Here is a 14,747-nt window from a genome sequence, read left to right on the forward strand (position 1 = left end):
GAACTTCCAAACCTAAGGATCGAAAAAGAAAAAACTCTCTTTCTTTCCTTTATTTTTTATTTCTACTTCACTTTCAACAACACTTGGATTTTTGGCTTCAAATCTTCATTTTCAAGGTTGAAAGGAATATATTTCCAACTTTTGGAATTTTTGAATTTAAGGTTATATTTTCAGATTTATTTCCTAATTTCTTCAAATTATTTTTCTTGGAAATATTAGGTTTTTCTTTGATTTTCATGCCTCCGAACTCACCAAGGTAAAGAATCTTTACATTTGGAAATAATTGATATGATGGGTTTGAGAATTAGACTAGAAATTTAGGTTAAATGTTAGGTTAGAGGGTAGATTACCTAATGTAAATTTATTAGAATTATTAGATTTAAATTTATGACTTAATTGAGGTTGTTATGGTTTATTGATAAATATAGGTTTTAATGGTATTTCGGGGACTACTTGGATTAAAACCTTATCGGTGTTAGTTTTGTCAGGTGAGTGAACTTGCATTAAAATGTTTTGGGATATACACATTTATGTTTGATTGAATCCCTTAAAATGTTTTATTGGTTTTTCTTCGAAAACTTGCACGGGAACAAGCATTTATGAAATGTTATTATGTTATGAAATGGATAGTGTGATGAATTCATATGTTTTTGTATAATGTTGATATATATATATATATACTACGTCATAAATGGTACCATTGTGTGACAAATGCGGACGTGCATGTGTGGGGTGAGTCTGCACTTGACGATGATGACGGTGGTGAAGGAGATGGATGGTGATACTGCCCGTGTGCACGATGTGGGGGAATGTACACGATGGCATTATCTGTGCACAATGTGGGGGGATGTACACGATGACTCTAGCTATGTGCACGATGTGGGGGAGGGCACATGAGCTAGGTGAGACACGATGACTCCGGCTATGTGCACGATGTGGGGGGATGCACATGAGCTGGGTGAGATGGGATGTCATGCTATGTGCACAATGTGGGGGGATGCACATGAGCTGGATGGGATGTGGTGGTATACTAATTGATATATGTTTAAGTGTATGTATATGCAATAGAAAGATCATGATTATAATATGTGATTATATGGCATGATGAATCTTGAAAATTTCCCATTTACTTGTGAATTGATTTTATTGCAACGAGAAACATTCTGTTTATACTGCCTTGCTTGGATGAATGCTGGAAATTTCTTCTTTTTCCAATTTCATGCTGAATATGGTTCCTTCATCATTAAATGATTTAATAACTAGGGGTTAAATTGAGGGATTTTTAATAAGAACTTGAACTAAGTTACATTGTTTTCGAACTTAAGTGCATCATGATTTCTAAACTTTCCTTAACGTTGCTTGTTCCCTTCCTATGTTCACTCACTGAGTTTATACTCATGTTTTTAAACTTCATGTTTTAGGTTTTTTCTTTTGAGTCAAAGGTGTTTGGATCCTAGGACGAGGTGTTCCTCCCTATCCATTGCTCGGTAGGTTTACCATGACATTAGATGTTAGCAACCGTGCCCAGAGTCACTCCGCTGACGGTCAAGGTCTAATTATGTGTATATGAATACTTGATGTGAAATGTTAAGATTCATTTGTTAATCTATATATGTATATAATGGTTATTGATGACATTATGAATGTATGATTGGGTTTTGTGAGTTGTTTTCAAAGAAACTATTTTTGAACACTACGAATTTTGGATTTTAAAGAAACGTGGATCAATGTGCAAGATTATATAAATAGGCTTGCTTAGGCTTAGTGGGCTGAGCCCATTAGGCCCTTGCACTGGTCATGGCTTGGAAATTGGGCTGTGACACTTTACCTCTGGGAATATCACATTTGGAACTGATCATTTTTATCATAGATTGCATACTGAACCCAATAGACTTTTAAATTGATCGTTTTAGCAATTTGTATATCAAACTCAAATATAGAACTCTATATGACATTTAGACTAGATTCGACATCTCTCAGTCATTTAACTTCAAGCTATCAAATCCACAACTAGTCCTTTAATCCTTTGACCTCAATCACAGCATAACAAAGTTCATGCTCCTCCTTAGAGAAAATTTGTTTACCAACCTCACTTGATGACCACACATCAATTATAATAGTCACTGAATTTCACCCTTAAGCTAATTCATTGTGAGACCTTGATTTTTATAGACTCATAGTTAGAAGTAGACGCGATATTACTAACTAGGGGTAATTTTGTCATTTCTCATGGTGAGCTCCTGGAAGTAGCTTTCTAATGTTATTAAGGCCTAAGTAGGCCTAAGCCATAAATGAATGATGAAAATAAGGATAAAATGATGAAGGAAATAGAAATAATGATGATTTTCAAGGTAGGGGCAAAATGGTCATTTTTCATCTCAAGTTGAAATTTTTAAGTTTTCGTGAACCCGAGTATTTTTGGACTATTATGGACTTTATCTCAGTGTCAAAAGAGTAACAAGATTTCATAAAGGATTGGAGGAAGACAAAGCCAACTTGTTAAGGGCATTTTTGTAATTTAAGTGAAGTTTGGATAAGCTTAGGCTATAAATATCTCATTTCTCCAGCAGCTTCCTCATTTTTCCAGCAACTTCTTGTTCTTCTTCCTCCTATCTCATGTTTCTTCATCTTCCATGGAAGCCTCCCTTAAAGCTTCCATAATTCTCTCTCTCTCTCTCTCTCTAGCTTCAATTTTCATGCTTTTAAGCACTTTTTTATAGAACCTTTTGTGCTTTTTCACTCTCTCACCTTAAAACCCTCAAAAGTCTTTCCTCAACACTTTCTCTCACTAGATGGACATTTTAGAGAGAGAAAGAGAGAGAGAGAGACTTTCCATGATAGCTTGAGTATTCTTGAGAATGAATTTAACTACAAATCCACCAAGGTGAGTAATGAATGAGGATTGATTTTAGGTTGTTGATAATGGCTAGCAATTGGAGTTGTGAGTTGTTTTATTGTTAAGGTTTGTTTATTTATTTCTAGTGTTACTAGAGTAGAGAGAATAGATAGTCAATCAAATCGTAATTGGAAGCTAGTTAGGAATAACTAGTGGGGCTTGATTTAAGAAATAGCTTTTAGAATTGTATTTATGCAAATTGGGTTGGTTGTGATGTTGGTGTGTGATAGGTTCCAACAAGACCTCACATTTTCATTTGGTGTAATAGTCGAAGTTGGAGTCAAATAAAGATTCGACAAATACAGGTGAGTGAACTTGCATGTCAAAATTTCTTTGGGAAATTTAAATGTATTTGGATGAAACACTTGAATGATTTTATCCAACCTTTCTTTAAAAATGTGTGCCGGGGAACAAGCCCTAGATAAAATGTTTTGATGTTGTGAAAATGTGAAATGTGTGAAAGGATGAATTCATGTGCTCATATATTATGTTGATATATATATATATGAATATATGTTGTGCATTGATGAATAATGTTGTGTGATGATATTGAAGTGTGCGAGTAGGGAGTGCACACATGATGATGTTAGAGTGTGAGAGTAAGGAGTGCACACATGATGATGTTGAAGTGTGCGAGTTGGGAGTGTACACATGATGATGATATTGCATTAAGTTGAGTGTGGCGAGATGGTATGCATGATGATGTATGTATATATATATGTGTGTGTGTGTGTGTGTGTTATAGAAAGTTTATGATTATATTATGTGATTGAAATGAATAATGAGAAACTTGATTATTGTCTATGTGTTCACTTTGATGTGCAATATGGTAGGAATGGATTTTGTGGCATGTGAAAATCCCTTAATTATCATTTTCCCTGAATCTCGCTACAGTGAGAAACTCTCGGGTGGAGGGGCCACAAACCAGCCCTGTTTCTCGCTGCAGCGAAAAAGAATTCTCGCTGTAGCGAGAAACTCTAGGGTAGTTCTAAATTCCCGGTGCAGTGCTTCCAATTTGAGAACTATTTTGACCACCCTTAGTTCAAAACTGGGAAAAGTGATAAACATAAAAGTTGTAGCCCAGTCTCTTATATTTCTAATGGTTAAAAAATAATGTCAATTGGACTTCTGTAGTGGGAGATATGCTTGAAAAAAAAAACATATGCAAACCGAGAATGTTTCTGACTGCAGCGAGAAACTTGCTGTCATGCTTGCTACCTTGCTTGATTTTGACATATTTTTCACCCATTTAACTTCATGGATTGATCATGGCTTTTTGCAACACTATGATGTTATTAATCAAAGTTCTAAATGAGGGGTTTTTAGTAAGAAATTAAATCAATTACATTGTTTTTAAAACAAGTGCATCATGATTTCCAAGTTCTCCTTATCGATTGCTTGTTCCCTTCTTATGTTCACTCATTTAGTTTTATACTCACGTTTTTAAACTTCATGTTTTCAGATTTGGAGGCAGTTGGGACCTAGATTGAATGTCCACGTATGCTCATCTTCTTGGTAGCTACTATGGCATCTCAGTAGCGGTACCTTCACTTAAAGTCACTCCACTGACGGTTGAGAGTATTTTGTCTGTGTACACGTATATGTAATGTAAACTACTCAGAGTCATGTTATAAATGAAGTATGTAAATGTTGGATTGATGATGATGCCCTTATGAGACGGCAATGAATGACAGTACTTTGAGATAATACAAATATGAATATTCGGTTACTATAAAATATTACTGAACATTCATCGTTGAGAATAACAACACATGGTTTTAAAGATGATGGATGGAATGAGGAACAGGATCTCATAAAGAGGCTTGCTTGGACCTAGTGGGCTATGCCCACTGTGCCCATGCACTGGTCATAGCCCAAAATTTAGGCTATGACATTCATGTACTTATAACTATAAACCACAGTAGTTCAAATAGAGCCTTGGGATCTTGCAATTACTTAATTGAAATCAAAACCAGCTCCATCTAAGCTGCTATGCACATAGTCGACACTTATACGTTTACAAAATATTTTAAAAGCCCACACCATTTCTATAGGGGCATGACAAGCTCATTTAACATAGTCCACTTACCTTCGTGCACATAAACATTAGTTTACACCTTCCTCAATACTTAGATCTATACACTCCAAGTAAATTACAACCATCACTATTCATTCCAGTCAAAGTGCGCCCCTTATTACCATTATCGTACGTGTTCCTTTATATTGACCTCAATGATGATCCAATGTCATCCAATTTCTTCCCATTGACAATTATGGGCTTAAATTATAACTCCATTGAATGAATAAGTCATTACAGACCTATTGGTCCAACTCCAATTTCCTCCATCTTTAATCAGAGGGATTTGTTATTACATTAACCTTTCATTAGGAGCATTTGCTTAAAATCTTTCCAACAACAGCTCGTATCTCGGGTGGCATCTCAAACCCGAACAACGACACCACTTATGACATTTGCATAATGTTAACAAGAGGATAGGTTACTAGGAATAGGAGTTCATAGGGCCTTCTATCTGTGAATTGTGCTGCAGTCACAAACCATAAACAAGACTCTACATTAACTCCAACAACTCCGCTGACTAACACGAGAATCCCTAGGACTCGACTAAACCTATAGCTCTAATACCACCTTTGTCACAACCCAACTCACGGGCCATGACCAGCGCATGGGCCCAATGGGCATAGCCCACTGAGCCCAAGCAAGCCCTTTTTTTTTTATGCAATCTCGATCATCATTCCCAACCATCATTTCTAAACCACATGTTGTAATTTTCTACTAAAAAAATTTCAGTAACAATTTATAGTGACCCAATACTCACCATTTTATTATGTCAAAATAATGTCACCCATTTGCCAACTCATAGTGGCATTAGTAATCAAATATACATATTTGACTTATAACATGGATCCTAGCAGATTACATTACATATATGTGTTCATACGTAACAGACTCTTGACCGTCAGCGGAGTGACCGTGGGTGAAGGTACCGCTACTGAGATGCCACAATACCTACCAAGAAGACGAGCATACGTGGACAGTCGATCTAGGTCCCAACTGCCTCCAAATGTGAAAATGTGAAGTTTAAAAACGTGAGTATAAAACTCAGTGAGTGAACATAAGAAGGGAACAAGCAATCGATAAGGAGAACTTGGAAATCATGATGCACTTGTTTCAAAAACAATGTAATTGATTTAATTTCTTACTAAAAAAACCCCTCATTTCAAACTTTGATTAATAACCTCATAGTGTTACAAAAACTCATGATCAATCCATGAAGTTAAATGGGTGAAAAATATGTCAAAATCAAGCAAGGTAGCAAGCATGACAGCAAGTTTCTCGCTGCAGCAAGAAACATTCATGATTTGCATATGTTTCAGTTTTTCAAGCATATCTCCCACAACAAAAGTCCAATTGATATGATTTTTTGACCATTAGAAAGCTAAGAGACTAGGATACAACTTTTATGTTGACCACTTTGCCAAGTTCTGATTGTAAGATGGTAAAAATACTTTTCAAAGTGAAAGCATTGCACTAGGATTTTGGAACCACCCGAGAGTTTCTCGCTACAACGAAATTCCTTAGTGCAGCGAGAATTCTTTTTCACTGCAGCGAGAAACAGGGCTGGTTTGTGCCCCCACCACCAGAGAGTTTCTTGCTGCAACAAGATTCAGGGCAGATGACAATTAAGGGATTTTCACATGCCACAAAATCCATTATTACCATATTGCACATCAAAGTGAACACATTGACAATAATCAAGTTTCTCATTATTCATTTCAATCACATATTATAATCATAAACTTTCTATAACACACACACATATATATATATATACATACATCATCATGCATACCATCCTGCCACAATCAACTCGATGCGATATCATCGTCATGTGTGCACTCCTTACTTGCACACTTCAACATCATGATATGTGACTCCCTACTCGCACACTTAAATGTCAATCTTTGTAATAGAGTTCAGCACTTCATCTTGTACCATCTAGATCAAAGTAAGTGATCATAGGTACTTCTTTATTACTTCTCTTGTATTCTTAGAGTAAGGGAGTCACTCTAAGGGGTTGTTCAAGCTTGGGATAGCTTGATTGTTAAAGGTTGTGCTTGAGCCTTGGAAAACCACATTGGGTTTTAGTTAAGCCCGTGAAAAACTAGTGTAAAAGGTTTTTGGCTGAGCCTGATAAAAGCCATTGTAAAGCTTGGTGAAAGCTTATGAATTTCATCGGTCCATAGTGGATTTGTGAGAAAATCCTTGGTTGGATAATCAAGGTAGCGGATGTAGGTCTTGTACCGAACCACTCTAAATTGTTGTGCATTTTATACTCTGTTTTTGTTTTCTTAAGTTCTGGAAATTAGTTTCCAATCTTGTTAAGAGCCAAATTGTGTTATTCACCCCCTCTCTAGCACATATTATAGGGACCAACACTAATATCCATTTTCAAACTCACATCACGTGACCACGTAACCCATGGTTTAGCCATTAGGCTCCTTGACAATTCTAAAAACCACATTACCTCATCATGCATGTAAAATATTCCAAAGTACTATTAACCATTTTCCTTGGCACTTGTAGTTTGATGTATTCTTTTCAAAATTCTATGCATTTCCAAACACTTAGTTACTTATGTGTTCATCAATCCTTCAAGCACATTCAGTCTAAAAGCATGCACTTATCCTTTGAGATATTTGGATGTGTCCTCATCTATTCATACCTCTATTTATATTCTTAGGTTTCTAGTACACCACATAATTAACCTTGTCTTATTACTAATCTCTTTTCTTTCAACTATATCAAAATAAGATTGCAAATCCTCCTAACGATACTGTAAATTAGCTCATTTGTTATGCCAACCTTATAATCCTTCATTAACAATTTCCTCACTTGGTATTGGCATCTCTTTATTTCTTAAAATTCATCTTTAATCAACTTAATATTCCTTTCAATTATTACATCGTAGCTTATCTCAAGGACTTTCCATCCTCTCTTTTACTTACATGCCACTATATACAGGTTAATAAAGTAACTTTTCAATTCATGTATCATTCTTTAATCATTTAAATCTCCGCATAACAATGCTCAATATCAAGGTCTCTAATACCACCTTTGTCACTAAGGGCAACTCCACCTCTTTGGGTAGCCCTTTCCTCCTTCGTTGGTGAGAACAAAGGGTACCTATCAAAGCACTCATAGGGTGGCTCCACCTCTTTGTATAGCCCTTTCCTTTATAAGCCCCTGGCGGAGAGTCATGCTTCGCCACTGTTCACATGCGAGAGTTCCCAAGGATCGAGTTACAACCCCTTGCTCATACATTCAATACACGAGATGTTCCTAGCGTCGTGGCACTAGATAGTTAGTGTTACGGTGGTGCAACTGCCGGAAACTTCTTCCACAAAGAAGTTCTCCTACCTTTAAAGTTACTACTTCCATCCCTTTCAACTATATGGCTTTCCTTTAAGCTCTTACCATAATTTCCATAAGCATGTGTATCTTCTCTTTACTTGTCTTATGCACTAAGCCAAGTTAATACTTTCAACTCATATTATCTTTTAACACTTATCATCAATCACTAAGTCCCCACCTTTGGACATCATTTCCATATGGTGTAATGAATTCATAATATACACATATATATATCACTACTCACATAATTGTTCATTATTTATGGCATCCTACAATTCATACTATTCATAATTAATTGTCTTTCTTGTCTCGTATCTCAGATAGTTCATTTATTTCTAGTACAAATGATTAGAAAAATAGTTCATCTTTTTCCACACTTTATACTCATAATCCTTATTAAATCAAGAATTCATCTTTTCCAAGTTCCATATTTTGCCTCCATTGGTCTATATTTGTACCAAATTATCATCTTATAATGTCATTGCATCATTTTGTAGTTCCCTCCATACTTAAATTTTACAATCCTTGACTTAATCACGTTAACCATGCAAAGTGCCACCTATAGCTTCATTGATTTCTCTCATATCCTTCCAAATTGTAACTGCAATTGAGATTTCAATTTTCATCTTTTTGCAATGGATTACTTACCTTACCATGTTTTCTCACGATATTCTATACAGTTACAACACATTGAACCTGCTTATTATAACATAGTCCCCTACTTCAATGTGTTTACTCAAAAATCAACTTCTTTGATTCAACTTGCCCCGTAAGCTAGGACTTTATTTATTTATCTTTGCATTCGGAATCATGCCAAAAACCCACATACCATGGCAAATGATAATTTCCAGTAAACACTATCAATTCAAATGGCATTTTATGCCTTGTCAAAAATCTAGGGTTGCCACTCAAAAGTCCATCACGTTTATTGGTAGCCATTTCATGGTATTGCAAAACACATTTATCGTCAAGTCTGGTAGTTGCTTGAATCATAATGGCTTTCTATGTCAACCTTCATTGCCTAAGGCAACTAATCACACCACTAGGGTGTATATCCTTCCTCAATGATTATATTGCTAGTCCACCTTTGTCATACCAAAAGATTCCCATATGCACCAAGTCATTTAAACAGCTGCTTCATAATCCATTCGAGTCACATGAAAATAAAAACCAAACTCTTAAGTCCTTTGTATAGACGACTACTACTACTTAATTTACACCGCGTTTACCCATACTTAAAGTAATACGGAGTTCAACGAAAGTATTAAGTGTCCTTAGGATCATCGTTGCCTTGATCCGAGCACATCGACAGATCCTCTTCTAGGTCCTCTTCTACCTCCTGAGATTTCCCCATTTTATCCTTAATCCAAGCTTGTTGTATTCTTATGCATTCTTCGCTACTCATAAGCACAGCACCTCTCCCACAACCTAAGGGAAAGTCTCAAATAGCTGATACCTACCTAGGACGAATATGTTGTTAGTATAAGCCCTACAAGCCAATCTGTGGTTGTATGAGAATTGCAATTTTGAGATATTCATGTATGACATTTTGTTATTCATAAAAACATTGAGGTAGTTCTTTATCCATAAGTTTGTAATTTAATTATTTTTTTGTACTTATGTAGATAAAGCCCATGGAACTATATATGCCTTGCAAAGGAATTGTATTGGGATACAATTATGAGATCCTTATGCATTAAAGCATTGTTCCTAAAAGTTCCTGATCATTGTATTATTGAGACAAGGCATCAATAATGCTCAAAGATTGGCACATGTTATGTTCCTTACTTGTGAAGTAAGCAATCATTCTCATAGGTTGAAGTATAAAGATACTTGGAACTACCATGTGAGTGCTTGCCATGGGAGAGCGAGTTCACTGAACATGACTCGCCATGAGAAGTGCATTTGGTATTTCACTCAAGTGTCTATGCAATATTTCTTATGTGTCAGTTGTGTAAATACTCCCTAGACTTGAGACACCAGGTTGTCTTATGTGTGGAGTGCTATGCTTTGATTTCATCCCTATGGGTGTCTAACCAAGGATGCCAAAACAAGATGTTTTTGGGTATAACATGAAACATGTAAAGGCAGATGAGTGATCAAGATAGGAATCATCACCCCAAGTGATTCAAGGGGAAATATCTCATTAGTTCTTGGTAGATATTAGCTTAATCAAATCCTTGGCCAAGGTGATTAAAAGATTATGAAATGAGTTTCATAAGTCTCCATAAAACTAATGATTTAACTGCAAGAACAAATATTGAGATCAATAAGAGTAGGCACTGCACCAAGCTCTTATCATCTTCAGGATATATGATGAGGGAATGAATTACACTAAAAAACTATACACTGAAAGGTTGTTAAAGAATCCTTGGACTCTCCTAACAATTGGGTGGCCATGATGCATTGCTAGATGCCAATCATGGTCTATGGAATTAAATTAGTTAATTTAAAATTGAATACGATTTATTTAAATTAATTAATTAATAATATTATAATTCAATTCCATTGCCAACATGTTAGGAACCTAATGGGTCACACACAAAGGTTGCAATTTGGATTAAATTGAGAGCGTGATGATTTAAGTTAGACTTAAATCAAATTCTAGGTTTTAACTATTAAGGACCTAATTAAAAGAGTTTAATTAGGTATTGGTTAAATATTATAATTTTTATAATATTAAGGACTTATTTTGTAAATTTTAATAAGTTAAACCTAGATATAAATATCACATTATAGCCACTCTTTTTTTATGGAGAAGGATTTTTCTGTTAAGTGTTGCCACTCTTGAGACGTTTATTTTCTTTTGAAAACTTTTCCTTTGATTCTTTGTTGGAAATCAAAGAATAAAATAGGACAAAACGTTGTCCACTTGCTAGCACAAGCCCGTGACATAAAGCTCTCTCCTTGAGAAGGATCTGTTGCAATCGTGTGTGCATAATTGGAGGCCAAGCGATTGAGTGGCTGGGATTCTTTCACACCAAAGGTGTTCGTATTTTTTCGCCAAAAGGAATCCATTTGATTACGATATCACCTGAAAAGGTACATTCTTTTTCTAATTTTATGTGGTACATAACTTTGCATTAAACAACCAAGGTGATCCAAAGGTAGAAGGCATGGTTTTATTTTTATTTCAACCCTTTTTTTATTCCGCTGTGTTGATGCTCTAATCATGTCGTTCCTAGCATATCTCCCTTTGCAATTACCTCTTTCGTCTTTTTCTTATGCCATTCCTCAAACCTTTCTAAAAGAAAATTTCTTGCGGCTTCCTGAATGTCAGAGTTGTCCTCACTTTCAAGGCTCTCGCTACTCTCAAAGCTTTCCTCATTATGAAACCATTCTTCCAATTTTGATGAAATCCATGTAATAGGAATCTGGGATGGGCCACTTTTCGAACTACCTAGATCAGGGCACCATTGGCCCCTAGCAATGGAATCTAGAGATCTCTCGCTAGTATTGTGAGGGGCATCTGGACTACAGTCGCTTCTAGACATGGAGTGTGGAACAAGTGCACCTCCAAACCTATACGTAACCAAGCATCAATTGCTTAGCCACTTATATATCATAGGAATAGGTAGGTTTTCTAAAGAATTAGGGGCCTATGTAGCCTCTTGTCTTTAGCTTGCGTTGAGCATCCACAATCCAAGGATGAGACTCTACATAAACTCCCACAACTCCGCTAACAACATAGGAATCCCTAGGATTCAACTAAACCTAAAGTTCTGATACCACCTTTGTCACAACCTAATCTCAAGCCATGACCGGCGCAAAGACCCAATAGCCATAGCCCACTAGGCCCAAGCAAGCCTTCCTCTATGACTCTGTACATTAGTCCATCTATCATTCATATATCCTTAAGATTTGTACTTAATAGTGTTCGAATGCTAATTTCTTCGAAGACAATTCGTATAACCCAAGTAAATACTCGCACTGGCATCATAAATTAAAATATACATAAATAGTTTGTCAAATGTATCTTAACAATTCACATTAAACATATATGTGCATATAAAAAGACCTTGACCATCAGCGGAGTGACTCTGGGTGACCTACCAAAAAATAGATAAGAAGAAGCACCTCGACCTAGGAATCCAACTACCTTCGAACTTGAAAACTAAAACATGAAGTTAAAAATAATGAGAATAAACTCAGTGAGTGAACTTAGGAAGGGAACAAGCAAACAATATGGAAAGATTTTGAAAACACGATGCACTTATTTTAGAAACAACGCAATTCAGTTTAATTTATTGTAAAGCCCTTAATTCAACCCTTGATTATTTAATCCCCTTAAGGTGAAGGATTTATAATCCACAATGGCGTTGAAAAGAGCAAAAACTACAACAAATATCCAATCAAGACAAGCAAAATAGAGGGTTTCTCGCTGCAGCGAAAAGGCATTCTATAACATATAGTACAATCACATTTTTATTTTCATAACTTGTCAATAGCATATATATATATATATATATACATGTACACCACCACCGCCTTACTCAGCTCGTGTGTACTCCCTACACGCACAAGGCAATATCATCATGTGCACTCCCTACACGCACATTTCAATATCATCATGTGCACTCCCTATACGTACATTTCAATATCATCACACTCATTCCTGCCCACATCATTACCGGCATGTGCACTCCCACACCGCACACCACCGACACCATCACGTGCACTCCCACACCACACGTGCACGATTATAGCTATTATACAGCATTATCACCCAAAGCATAACACACATATCCACATAATATAGGAACACATGAGTTCATCACATTCATATTTCACAACATAAAAACGTTTCATAAAGGGCTTGTTCCCATACAAATTTTAAAGAAAAACCAATAAAATATTTCAAGTAGTTCAATCAGGCATATAATCATTTATTCCAAAACATTTTAATGCAAGTTCACTCACAATGTCTTTGTTGATGCTTTGATCAACTCTAACTACGTCTAATGCTCTGAATGGAGATGTGGAGTCTCATTGGAACCTATCACACACAATAGCATCACACCAACTCAATTTATATAAATACTATTCCAAAAGTTGTTTCCTAAATCAAGTTTTACTAGTTATTCCTAACTAGCTTCCAATTACCATTTAAGTAGTCATTGTTCACACTAGACATGATTAAATAACCTTCAACAATAAATCAGCCCACAAACCTAATTATTGGCCGTCATCAACAACTCAAAAATCAAATATAACTCATTACTCACCTTAGTCGCTTTACAATGGAATTCTTTTCAAGAGTTCTTCAAGCTATCCAGGAAAGTCTATCTATCTCTCTCTCAAAATGTTCATGTAAAACCCGACCCTATAAATATATGTCATGACATACATGCACTGAGTAGCATGTTATTATGCTAGGAAAGCACCTAAGAAAAGATGAAACCCTGTATCGTACCTAACGGTACACTTGAGTTGATTTAACCTCGAATTAGTTCAAATAGAAATTGTATGATGAAATTTAATATTTTATAGTCCAGGAATGACTAAAAAAATGATTGTTCAGAGTTCGAGGGTTCATTTGGGGTAAAATTGGAAATTTGGATGTTTAGGGGCAAAATCGTCATTTTACCACCTAAGATAATAATTTGATCATGGAGTGAACTTTTTGACCAAGATTAACTATTTGGAGTATAATTTAAAGATAGGAAGTGAAAAAGTTTAATTCTGGTGATTTTTGGAGTGTAGGGGCAAAATCGTAATTTTATCACTCGCAGATAAAATTTGAGATTTTGAGAGAATTTAGATCAAATTTGACAAATTGGAGAATGGTATGAGTATAAGGGATGAAAATTATGTCTATGGGCAATTTTTCAGTTTTTTGGGCAAAAATGTAATTTTTCACTTTTACGGGGGCAAAAGTGTAAATTTTAAAAATTACTCCACTGAGATTTTGGATAAGTCTGAGAATTTTATCTAAGCTATGGATATGTGGGACAAGTGTATGGTGAAAGTTTGGAAACAAATGGATGAAATTTTAAAAATGGGCCAATGGGAAAGTGACGTGGTATTTTTTTAATGAAATAATATTATTTTAATGAAAAGTCAGCCCATTTAAACCTCATTTTAAGTGCTGGCCGGCCATAAGAGAGAACAAGAGAGAAAATAGAGAGGAAAGGAAGAAAAAGGAAAACCAAAGAGAACCAACAAAATTCAAAGGGGAATTCGCGTTTTTCGCCCGTTTACGCGTCTAACAGTAAGATTTTTCGACTTTAGCTTGATTTCTACCTTTCTTATGCCTTTGTTTCCATTTAGCATGCTTGAGGAGAGAGATCAAAAAGTGATATCAAGGGCTGGACGAAATTCTAGGGGAGAGAAATTGAAATTTTTAGGTTTTGATTTTTAGTTAAATTGATAGTTTTAGTTAGTTAAATGTGTTTAGAAATTAAATTGGGCAAGAAA

General features: G+C 35.7%; 1 long non-coding RNA gene across 1 annotated transcript; it reads left to right on the plus strand.

The window, feature by feature from the left end:
• LOC108661314 lies at positions 220-4,551 on the plus strand. The gene is made up of 3 exons (XR_001927072.1): positions 220-256; positions 429-488; positions 4,359-4,551. It is a non-coding gene; the product is annotated as an uncharacterized LOC108661314 (long non-coding RNA).

The sequence above is a fragment of the Theobroma cacao genome, chromosome 3 (genome assembly GCF_000208745.1).
Source record: "Theobroma cacao cultivar B97-61/B2 chromosome 3, Criollo_cocoa_genome_V2, whole genome shotgun sequence".
NCBI classification, from domain to species: Eukaryota; Viridiplantae; Streptophyta; class Magnoliopsida; order Malvales; family Malvaceae; genus Theobroma; species Theobroma cacao.